At 36.5% G+C, this 12,346-nt stretch overlaps 1 long non-coding RNA gene across 1 annotated transcript in view; it reads right to left on the bottom strand.

Moving 5' to 3' along the window:
* LOC147581032 (uncharacterized) overlaps positions 1-12,346 on the bottom strand; it is a 370,816-nt gene that overhangs the window by 297,644 nt on the left and 60,826 nt on the right. The window contains exon 2 of the long non-coding RNA XR_015250827.1: positions 5,236-5,390. This is a non-coding gene — a long non-coding RNA (uncharacterized LOC147581032). The remainder of the gene's footprint in view (positions 1-5,235; positions 5,391-12,346) is intronic.

Genomic DNA, 12,346 nt, shown 5'->3' with positions numbered 1-12,346 from the left:
AGTCAAGCTGCACCCACCCCAAAAGACATCTGGAGTGTTTTGTTATTGTTTAATCAGTCCCTGATCTTGATGGCAACTTACTTACTTATTTGTCTCTTTCTCACTTTTCAGATGACAGTGTAATGCCAATTTTGACTCCAAATTAAGTAGTCATGAAGTCAGGAAATACAAATTTTAATCCTGAGTCTGCCATTCCCTTTGTGAGCTGGAGCAGGTCAAATAAGCACTTTGTAAAATAAGGGGACTGTTAAAATAATTGATCAAGGCCCTTTCTACAATAAGAATCTAGGAGGGTAAGAACAGTCATTCTTAGAAAGTTCTGTTGAGAGAACATCATTAATGTAACAATGAAAAAAAAAAGTTTGCCTATTTACACCTAGAAAGTATAAAAATCAATGAATGAACACAACTACCACTCTATTGAGGGAAGAGACATGAATTCTAGCAATGGAGTATTTACCTCTCCTGAAACTTCTCTTAGGAGGAAATCTGGCTGTAGTATCTGATATATGAGAGTTAGGCTTTAAGATGGGCAAAGTCAAGGCTAAAGAAGGGCTTCAGAAAGAGTTCAGGATAGACTAGCACTATCTGATAGAAGTGGGAAGGATTAGCTAAGCCCCAATGCTAGCTCCCTGGCTGTCTGGACTCAGGACTGACCCATCTTTCTGCCTCCATTCTTTTTTTTTTTTTTTTTTTTTTTTTTGCTTCCAGTTCAGAACTTCTTAATTACCAACTGCATCCTGATATCTGACACTTAGATACCATTTACCAAGGCTGCAATATTCTCACCCAAGCTCTCTTGGCTCCTTGACCTTCTAACTTCTATTTCTGCCACTCCAACCATTTTCCACTTTCTTTTCTCAGAAGGCTTGACAGTTTTTACCAACCACCCTCTGCCACTAGGCTCCAGAGACAGGAAAGAAGCTAGGTGTGGAACATATTTTGAGCCAGTGTTTTAAACACTCTAAGTTAATTCATTCTTTCAACAAGCAATTATTAAGAGCCTACTGTGTGCCAGGCACTACAAATGAACAAGGAAATAGTAGGTAGGAACAGGTGCTAAGGTGAAATGACACACAGTGATATTATAGGAATGTTAAAGACTACTTTAGGTTGATTGGTCAGGAAAAGTCTCACTGAGGGGGAGATATTTAAGCTAAGTCCTGAATGAGAGGAAGGAGGCAGCCATATAGAGAAATGGGAGTAAGGAGACAGACATTAATGGCAAAGGGAACTGCCGTGGCAAAGGCATTCTGACAGAAATTGTCAGAATTGACAGAAATTCTTGGTGAATTGAGGAACAGAAAGAACGATGTGGCCAAAACACAGGGAGAGAGCCGAAGTGAAGACAAGATGAAACTGGAAAGTTATGTTGAGGCAAAGAAGGGAAGTCATTGTAGGCTGAAGTTAAGGAGGTTGGGTTTTACTCTGAGGGCAGTCATGTGATATGATATGATCTACTTTTTTTTTATTTCAAGTTTTTATTTAAATTCTAGGTAGTTAACATATATGGTAAAATTGATTTCAGATGTAGAATTTAGTGATTTTGATATGGTCTACATTTTAAAAGATTTTGATATGGTCTACATTTAAAAGATGGTTCCACAACAGTAGAATCCAGGAGGTCCATTACAAGCCCATGGCAATGATCCAGGTAAAATGTACTGGTAGTCTAGTCTAGGACAGTAACCATGGAGATAGAAAAAAAGTGCATATCATTTGGAGGTAGAGGTTGCAAGACTAGACGATTGATTAGATATGGACAATAAGGGAAAGAGGAACCAAAGATGACCATAGGTTTTGGCAACTGAGTACACAGTCATGCCACTTACTAGGATGGGTAAATCTGTGATAAGTAGTGGTATTCTGGTAAATGTTTAACAATCAGCTCTCAGGAGGAACAATCCCTGATTTGTATTCAATTTCAGAATGTAAATATACCCACCATTGCCTAAGTCACTCTACAGGTATGACATAAGTAAGAGATGGTCCCAACTCTAGGCTTTCAGTACCTGGGAGATGGTGGTGTTAGCATATCATTGTTGTTAACAAGTTTTGAAGAGGTAAATAAAATCAAGAATTCTGCTGTAGTCTGGACTAAAGCTAAAAACCCTATTAAATACCCAGGAGTCAAGAAATTGATTGTACTTCTATATGAGAATTAAGTTGCATAGGGGCACTTGTATCCCAATGTTTATAGCAGCACTCTCAACAATAGCCAAATTATGGAAAGAGCCTAAATGTCCACCAACTGATGAATGGATAAAGAAATTGTGGTTTATATACACAATGGAATACTACGTGGCAATGAGAAAGAATGAAATATGGCCCTTTGTAGCAACGTGGATGGAACTGGAGAGTGTTATGCTAAGTGAAATAAACCATACAGAGAAAGACAGATACCATATGTTTTCACTCTTATGTGGATCCTGAGAAACTTAACAGAAACCCATGGGGGAGGGGAAGGAAAAAAAAAAGAGGTTAGAGTGGGAGAGAGCCAAAGCATAAGAGACTCTTAAAAACTGAGAACAAGCTGAGGGTTGATGGGGGGGTGGGAGGGAGGGGAGGGAGGGTGATGGGTATTGAGGAGGGCACCTTTTGGGATGAGCACTGGGTGTTATATGGAAACCAATTTGACAATAAATTTCATATATTAAAAAAAAGAGAATTAAGTTGCATTTTTTGCAATCAAGGTGCCTAGACTGCAGTATCTTAATTCTCTATAAAAATTTCTTCAATGATTTTTCTTTCTTCTCTCTCCTCTTTTTCTTCTGTATATGTGTTCATTTCTGTGTGTGTACCTCTCCATGTATGTGCACAAGTGCACATGTGTATAATAGTTTTCTACTGTTGCTATTACTAATTACCAAAAATGTAGTGGCTTAGTAAAAATTTATTACCTTTCAGTTTTATAGGTCAGAAGACTGGCAGGGCTCTTACAGGGCTAAAATCAAGGTGTCACAGCAGGGCTACATTCCTTTCTGGAAGCTCTAAGGGAGAATCCATTCCCCTTGTCTTTTCTAGTTTCAGAGACATCCTACATCCCTTGGCTCATGGTCCTCTTCCTCCATCTTCAAAGCCACAATAGTGGATTGAGACTTTCTGATATTGCACTACTCTGACCTCCTCTTCTACTGCTCTCTTCCACTTTTAAGTACCCTTGTGATTACACTGGGCCAACCCAGATAATCCAAGATAATCTCCCTATTCTAAAGTCAGATATTAGCAAACTTATTTCCATCTGCAACTTAATTCCTCTAATCTAACATATTCACAAATTCTAGGAAATAGGATGTGGACATCTTTGGGTAGCCATTAGTCTACCTACTACAATGTGTATGTATGTATATATTTATGTATGTATGTACATATACACACACAAGAACTACTATGTATGTTTATGTTTGCATATTTGTACATATATGTCTATATACATATATAAAAACAAATGTGTATCCATATCCGCATATATTTCTATAACATATAAACTTACACATTTCTTCTACTAGAATTTTTTGTCCAGGAAGGATTCTCTTCTACAGAAACAACTTGTATACTTCTTTTCTCAGTTCAGAAAGGCTGTAAAATCCATCATATTGCCCCTACCTTGTTTTCCAAGAAGCTCAAAGTTAAATTTAAATCTCAGATGCAATAATTTACTCACCCTAGATAATCACTATATCTATTTATCATCGTTTACTTAACTTCAGATCTGAATTTGAAAGTCTTTTTTATAATTGCACTGTATTATATTCATTCCATATTGGAAACCACCTCACATGCATTTTTTGGAAATAGAGTAAGTTAAAAATTATAAACAATAACAGGAATAACGGAAACCCCAGGAAAGCGAAATGATAGCATTATGCATTCCTTAGTTCCATGTAGACCACAACATTAAAAAACAAATCATGGAAAGCTAAAACCATACAGTAATAAGACTCCAAGTCCCTGAAAAGGGAAAGAACATTCAAACTAGCTTTCCATTTTCCATCAAGCTCTGAAGCATTCCAAGAAAATCAAAAATGTGATAATCCCAGTCAGATAGAGTATCCAAAAGAAAAAAGAAAGGAAACTTTCCAGGAAGAAATGGAGCCTGAGTGGCTGGATGCTCTCACTACATGGAAAGCTGCGAACTGCCCCAAGTCTTGCCACTCCCGAGACAGTCATCCATTCCTCATACTCCACCTGAGAGGCCCACAGGCATTTTAAAGGATTTTCGACGAGCCATTGAGCATGAAATACTTCACACACATGAAAAGCCCCAGGCCTCCTGAAGTAGGTCTCCCTTTTCCTCCCCTGCATGTGGGTGATCCTGTTCCTCTGTGGGGACCCAGGGACCTGGCATGCATCAAGGAAAGGCATATAGCCAGAAGGGTCAGGAAGGAGGCCACAAATGTGTATGGAGAGAAGAAGCTCTGACTGCCACACTGCCCACCCAAGAGACCAGCTCACCTCCTTGCAAATGCCTCCTTTCAAACACAGGAGACAGAAGTGAATTCAAAATCTGGCACCAAAATCTACCAGCATGTGGGCAAGTCACTTAAGTTTCAGAAGCTGGTATCCTTGTCTCTAAATGTCCACCTCCCAGATTCGCTGTGATGGTGAAATGTCACGGGGCGTGTAAAGTGCCTGGCATACTCTCTGACGTGGTTACTGCTCCATAAACGTTAACTACAGTATCGATGAAAATAACAACAAAAATTAATAATGCCCCATCTCCTATGCCAAAAACACAGTATATACTGGGGTAGTCCAACAGGATCTATTTGCATGCATTCTCAAAAACAAAGCTCTATAAAGAAATCTGGTTCACAGAAAACAAAATAGCAAACATTTAATCTGTAAACAGCCTGCAGCAAGAACACCCATCATTTTTTGCATGGTGTACTCTGTACCTGTTATTGGACCAAGAAATTTTTATAAAGAACTTCACATAATCTTTAGAACTACTTAGACTTATTAGTTTTGAACCTGAAATTACTGATCTCAGTAAACTGAGGCCCAGAAGAGTTAAGTACTTAACTAAGACCACACAGCCAGTGAGGTGCATTTTGCTCCAGGACTGACTGTTTGAGGCTAGAGCTGATGCTATTGACTTTGTTGAGTTTATTACATCTCAAAGAGAAATGGAGAATCCTACCAAATTGCCAATCTTTTAAATGCTTGATTATATACTTGCCACGGGGTCTCTCCCCAGACTAGATCTCCCCTCACTGAATTCGTGTTCCTTACCTTGCATCTCAAATTATGAGCCAAGCGCCTGTTTGTTTTACAGCTTCTGCAAGATCTTCAGCAGAATGCTCTGGGACCCAGCTCCAAAGGGTCTTCCTCTGTAAATTCAGTTTTCTTGATTCCCTGAGGTCGGCTGTTGGCAGGCAGCCCAACGTCTGAATGATGAAGGCAGAGTCTTTTCAGTTCCTTTCTATGATGGCACCATTTTTCTCTGGCTCCTCCCTCCCTCCCAGAAAGCAACAACACTTTAACGTTGGCTAAGAACTTCAGATCAGCAATCAGGCAAACTTGGTTTCAAATCCTGGATCCAACATTTATTAAATGTGTGACTCGGAGGAAGTTATTATGTAACACCCACTTGTAGAATGTAGGTAATAACTATATTTATCATATTGATTTCTTGGAAATATTAGACACTTAAATAAAGACTAATGTATAGGCTTTAGCATAATACCTGCACAAAGTTAGCATTCAATGTATGTAAGACATTATTATAACTCATCACAATTTTAATGTTCGATGTCTACTTTCCTCACAGACTATAAGTGCCATACTTGTTGTGTCCCTAACCCCATCACAGTGAACACTTGTAGACTGAATGAAAGAATGCTGTGAATGAACCCTTTATCAGGCAGATCACAAGCTACACTCATACTCCCTCAACACTCCCCCAAGTGGTGATCTAATGAATTCCCCTACTTGGGGATTCCTAACCTTTGCCTCAAATGGGATACTTGAGGGAGCTACAGAGAGATGTAGAAATATTTTTTAGGAAGCTTTCTACATAAAGTGCCGTATGAAACCTCTGCACTACGCTCTTTCAAAAACACTTAAAGATCAACGCTATTTATCTTGGCTTCTAGAGTCAGACTGCTGTTTCTTTGACAGTTATAGGACACAGACCCTGGGCCACATGGGACCCTGGTATATTCTGATTATGTAAGTATTTCCAAAGCCTTCCTTCCAAGGAGGCTTCCTTTCCAAGGGGGTTTTAGTATCTGCTTCCCTAGCCTCTGCTGTGTTGTGGCCACTGGGTAACCACTCTAGTGAGAGAAAATAAACCAGGAGAACAGAAAGAAGTGAAAAGAAGAGGAACAGCCAGTGTGGACTGAGTTTGGAAAGTGAATACTAGGAAGTTTTGAGAAAGGATTACAGGGGGCTGAAGTAACTGCCAAACAGTAATGTTTGAGGTACTGTGAGATGGATGGAGAAAGTATTTTAAGATAGTTTTCTATGTGACAAATAAGATTCACCTTTAAAATCTCTTCACTTGACTTTAGTTCACATTTAAATAGCTTTTCAAGAATTTTTGAGATATCTAAGTTGTGTTTCTTTTGAATATGAAATAAGAGTATCCAAAGGGGTCCTGCTTTCCTTAGCTTTCATACACACCTGGTCAATGAACATCTATTACTATAAACTGGACTTTGTGGATAGGATCATTTCTCTTTTTTCAACACCTTTAACCATACACATCTTCACACGGAGTCCTGTTTATTGACTTTCTCCTTCAAAGCTGCCCTTTGTATCCATATTTATTTATTTCAGCTGTATTACAAGGGCTACTTGAAGAAGCCAGTAGATTATATCATACAGCACAATTCCCCAAGGATCAATTCCTTTTTAAGGTCAAACTTCTAATAAAATTGCTTTCCATGCCTCCTTTTGCTGTGTTCTTGAATGAGTAGGCCATTGTTGGCCCACCTGATGTCCACAGAACAGTAAGGAGTGTGAAGTTTGTAAGACTGAATGCTTCTCTACTCTACCATCTACTACCAGTGCAAACTTAGTAAAATCACAGAAACTCTCTGTGCCTCTTAGTCTTTACTGTTGTTGTTTTTTTTTTTTAATTTTGAAAAATCTGTATTGGATTTTAAATAATACATGCTTATGGTAAAAATCTCTAACAATGTGAAATTATATATAAAGTGAAACTCTATTCTCTTTCCATTTCTCACACGCCCACTCTGATAGAAGCTACTCTATACGGTTATCCTTCTACAAATTTTCTACGCAAATGTGTGTGAAACAGTATTTAATTGTTATAAATAAAAATGTGTATTATATTATATAGCATGCAGTTTTCTTAAAAACTAGAATATATATCATATTCTACAACTTATTTTTCTGTTTTCAAATAGAAACATTAATAGAAATAGAGTTTTTGTGAGTCTGAAGTGAAACAATATATGTGAAAACACTTTGATAATTACAAGATACTATGTAAAGATATGATATTATTGTTACAACAAAGAGCTCTTTGCTCTTTCTTCCTGAATTGTACTTAGGGTGACCAGCTTTCCTTTTTCCTCCTGTTTTCTTAAAAATAAACTTTTTCCTAAATTCAAAAAAACACTATCTTTAAAATACATATGTTTTATTATCTCTAAAATAATCACATATATTACAATCAATATGTGTCCTCACTTAACTTGGTAGTATTTTTTCCTACCTAAAGTGCCTCAGAATGATGGCATCCTAAATTTGATGAGTGTGTACATCTCTTCTTCCCTTATTCAATTTGACTACAAAATTGGCACCTTAGCTATACCACATCATTTCCCTATTCCTCAGCATCTTTGTCCATTAAATAATAGAAGTGTTATTATGAACAAAGTAAATAGCACAGAGCATGGCTTATAATAGGTATTTATTAATTATAAATTTCATTCCTTCCTTTGCCCCTCTAAATTAAGTGCAAAATCCTCAGGCTGATATATAAAACTAATCAAATCACTGTAAGTCACATACTTCATTCACCCTTCAATCAATATGTACCTCCTGTTCCCCAAATCTACTCTATACTTCTTCCCAGTCCCATCCCCCCAAATCGTTGTCTATCAAAATCTCATTCACTTCAATGCCAACACACGCAGAATGTTTTCTGTTACTGTTGGTGAAGATGTGACCTCTTCCATCTTTGAGTCTCTACAGCACCTTATTTGTGCTAAGTCATGCTTTCTTTTATTTTCGTCTTATCCTCACCACCTACCTCCTAGAAATTCCTTTAGAACATACGAGTTTTTAACCTGTATACTCCATACACCCTATATCACATAAATTAAGTGTTCAGTAAATAACCTCTATATGGAAACGAAACTTCAATATTAATGTCTATGGTTATGAAGGATTGCTCCCAGGAAAAGCAAAATTTTCTGTATTTCAAACCTTACATAATTTCAAGTGTAATTTTTATTAGTCTGGAATTATATTTAAAGATAGCTTGTAGGTAAATATTCTCTTAACTTGTTCAAACCCTTTTTTAGGAAAAGGATTTTTAAACCCAGTTTTTATTTTATTTATTTCAAAGAAAAATACATGAGATTTTCCACATGTAAAATGAGATAAGTCAATTCATTAATTATAGTCAGTGCTTTGCCACTTCTCTGAAGACAAGTTACTTGAATATTTCTGAATGCGAATATCCATCTAATCTCATACACCCTAGAATGATAACCACAAATCTTGCCCTGTTTAAACAAAAGCTATGACTGTAATACCTAGAATTACATACATTCACTAGCTATTAAAAATAGAAATGCAGCCCATCAGCCTCCCTTATTCAATACTAGTGGGTTTTTACAGGAAGAGTTCTTTTTATAAATAATGACACATACTTATCTTGCTAAAGTTGTACAGAGAAACAGAGACCTCCAGTGGCTGAATGACTTTATATAGAGAAATGCAAAATGTGAACAGCATAAAGCAGATGGAAAAGGCATAATGGATTATTCACCCAAGGGTTCTTCAGTCTAGCCTTTCTTTCCTGCCATGTATTTTAGTACTTCATCAATTCCCGTCCAAATGTCTAGAGAGAACTGTATTCTCAACATCACACTAGGAAATCATTTTCCCATCCAACAGAACTTGCTACTAGAAAGTTTACCTCATACTTATTTTAAATTATTTTTACTAAGTTATATTATATAAATTAATTTAAATCATTATGCCATCTAATTATTTTCTATGGAGTTTCCTAGTTAGTTTCACTGCTTATAAGCACTGATACTTAAATATACAAAAAATTCTCAATTGATCATTGTCATATAAACTACAAAAACTATATATATGTAAGAAGAAAAATACAGTCATGGACAAGTATGACAACTTTTTAATAATGGAATTAATGCAGGAAAACAAGATTCTACCATAAAATATATTTCCTCAAACTAAATTTCATTACTTATATTTATTACATAATTCCATTAAGCTTAAAAGAATTTCCAAAGAGTGATTAATAAGATACATGCTTTAATAAAGTCAAAACCACAAAAATTGCTTGAATATAAATAAAGAAGGATATTTTTGAAGGGTTTGGAAACTTTAGAGTTAATAAGTTCTCAATAGTATGTTAATCATTTGTCCCAGGAGATAAAAAAAATCCATTGATTATCTTTTGTTCTATTTATAATATTAGCAGACCACATAGCTCCACTGATTCAGTGAACAAGGACTTGGCTAGGTGTTGAAGACATAAGGATGAATTCATTAATTTTTTAAATGATCAGAATCAGTTTTCATCAAACACTAAAGTAGTAATTGAGATTCATCACTCACTCAACAAAAGGGAACAATGTATGTCAAATGCCTATTAAGATAGCCCAGTTCTAGCTGAGAGGTTAAAATAAAGTTGAAGAGAATAATAAAGAATGCCTTCCAAAACAATTTCTTCAAAAATATTCACACAAGTTTCTTTCCCCAAATCCCCATGCATGAAGGTCTTCTCTCTAAACACAGCTTTGAGACCAAATGCACAGAACACAAAATAAAAAGAAGTTTGGTTAATGTAAGATATTATCTTAAACACACAGAATTATATATTTGAGAATATTTATACATAAGACCAAGACATCTGAGGACAAAGCTACTCAAGGCAGAGGCCATGTCCTTGCATTTACAGTGCCAGGCAAATGGTAGTCACTCAATAAACGTTCTGTCAGTGAACACCAGGAATAAAGTTACATCACCCATCTCCATCTTTCCCAAACATGTCAAATGGATGAGCCTGTTATCCTTTCCTCAAAGCAACAGAGAAATATAATTTTTATCAATGAAATATCACATTCTATAAATCTGAATTGTAGTTGATGTCAACTACATTGGCTACTCAGTACAGGTGAACACTGTCAAAGCATTAGAAAAGCCAATTCTTGATTCAGTGATGAAAACGAAGAAAGAGATGCCATGTTTTTAATCCCTCTGCTTGATGATGACCAAAACAAGACTGCTCTCCAGTCTTCCCAGATTTCCTTCTTGCTTTTGTCCTCTAATGGAAATACTAAGAGCACTAAAGTAAGAAAAGACGAAACCACATGGGGGGGGGGGGGGCGGGTAATAAGAAGCCAAAATAACTCTTATTCTGCATAATCTATTTCTAGACAGATGTGAATTTTCACCCAAATAACCAACCAATTCAACAGGCAGAATGGTCAAGTTCACTGTTGCAACAATAGGAAAGCAGATTTTTCTAATGGAAAATAATCATAAGATTCAAATAACTCTCTAGTCATTTAGTGAGTTATGACCAGTGATTCAATCAAAATGTGGTTTTCCTAAAATATCTTATTGCTCTTGGGGCATCTGGGTGGCTCAGTCAGTTGAGCATCCACCTCTTGATTTCAGCTCATGTCATGATCCCCAGGGTCGTGGGATTGAGCCCCACGTCCCGCTGAGCATGGAACATACTTAAGATTCTCTCTCTCTCTCCCCTCTGCCCCTCTCCCCTGCTCACACTCTCTAAAATAAAAAAAATAAAAATAAAAATATCTTACTGCTCTTATTATGCCTCCTACTTCAGTCTAAAGTTCTTTACAGCCATACAGATTTGCTGTTTTCCTGGATATTTGGAACTTAGTAAGGATGTTTCTGTCCTGTTATGTGATCTTAAAGTGACATATTTCTGGACTTGGTAAATGGTGAATGGGAACTTGATGTCCCATTTCTGAAGGACCAAGGTAGTAAATTGCTTTTCTTTTTCTTTTAATATCCTATATTTCATATAATCTCTCTTGGCTATTTCTAGATCTTGATATTATAAAAATACAATGTGTCTAAAACTTCTCAATCTTGACAATCATGACCTAAACATTTGGCTCATATGATATGGATGAAAAAAAATTGGGAGGCCAAAAAAGAAGATACATTTATAAGAAACTATTATCAAGGAAACATTATCATTATCAAGGAATAAATTCTACCTTCTATTCCAAAGCACCTTGATAAAAATGCCCTAGCTACCAATGTCACAAATACAAATTTTTTTCATTTGTGTGTGAAAGTACATGAAAGTAGGTAAGTAATATACACTAGTGGTTAAGAGTAAGGACCAGGAGATAGAGAGGTTTGTTCATTTACCAGTTGTGACTTTAGAGAAATTATTTAATCTCTCCATGCTCATCTGTCAAATGGCAGAATGAAACTACATACTTCATTAAAAAGATTAAATTAATATGATGCATATAAAGAACTTATTATGGTAAAGAACTTATTAGCATATAGTTATTAGTAAAGAACTTTATGCTTTACACACTACCTTTTTTAAAATTTTTTTAACTTTGTTTTATTTTTTTTTAATTTACATCCAAATTAGCATGATTTGAATCAGTGAAGCAATGATTTCAGGAGTAGATTCATTTTTTTGATAGAGACAGACAGAGCGTGAGTGGGGGAGGGGCAGAGAGAGAGGGAGACAGAATCTGAAGTAGGCTCCAGGCTCTGAACTGACAGCACAGAGCCCGACACGGGGCTTGAACTCATGGACCGTGAGATCACGACCTGAGCTGAAGTTGGACGCTTAACTAACTGAGCCATCCAGATGCCCCAACACACTACCTTTTAAATTGTGCCTTTTTGGGCAAATTTTAAAGCAAGCTGCCTAGGTTAGGGAATGCATAATACACACTAAGAATGATCCAAACACCCCCCCCCAACACACAATAATCATTCAGAAAACAAAATCCAGAGGATTTGAAACCCAAATGGAAAAACATCACAATTCCATAGTCTTTTCCCCATTTTCCCATTCCCAGCCTTTTTCTTGGCTACTTTTCCCTTGGCCTCCAATGAGAAACAGTTTTCTGGGTCTCCTCCCACAACTCTGCTGAAAGAGAGA

The sequence above is a fragment of the Puma concolor genome, chromosome B2 (assembly GCF_028749965.1).
Source record: "Puma concolor isolate L17-30 chromosome B2, mPumCon1.1.hap2, whole genome shotgun sequence".
NCBI lineage: Eukaryota > Metazoa > Chordata > Mammalia > Carnivora > Felidae > Puma > Puma concolor.
The sequence above is the reverse complement of the archived record's forward strand: the minus strand, read 5'-3'. Positions and strand labels throughout refer to the sequence as shown.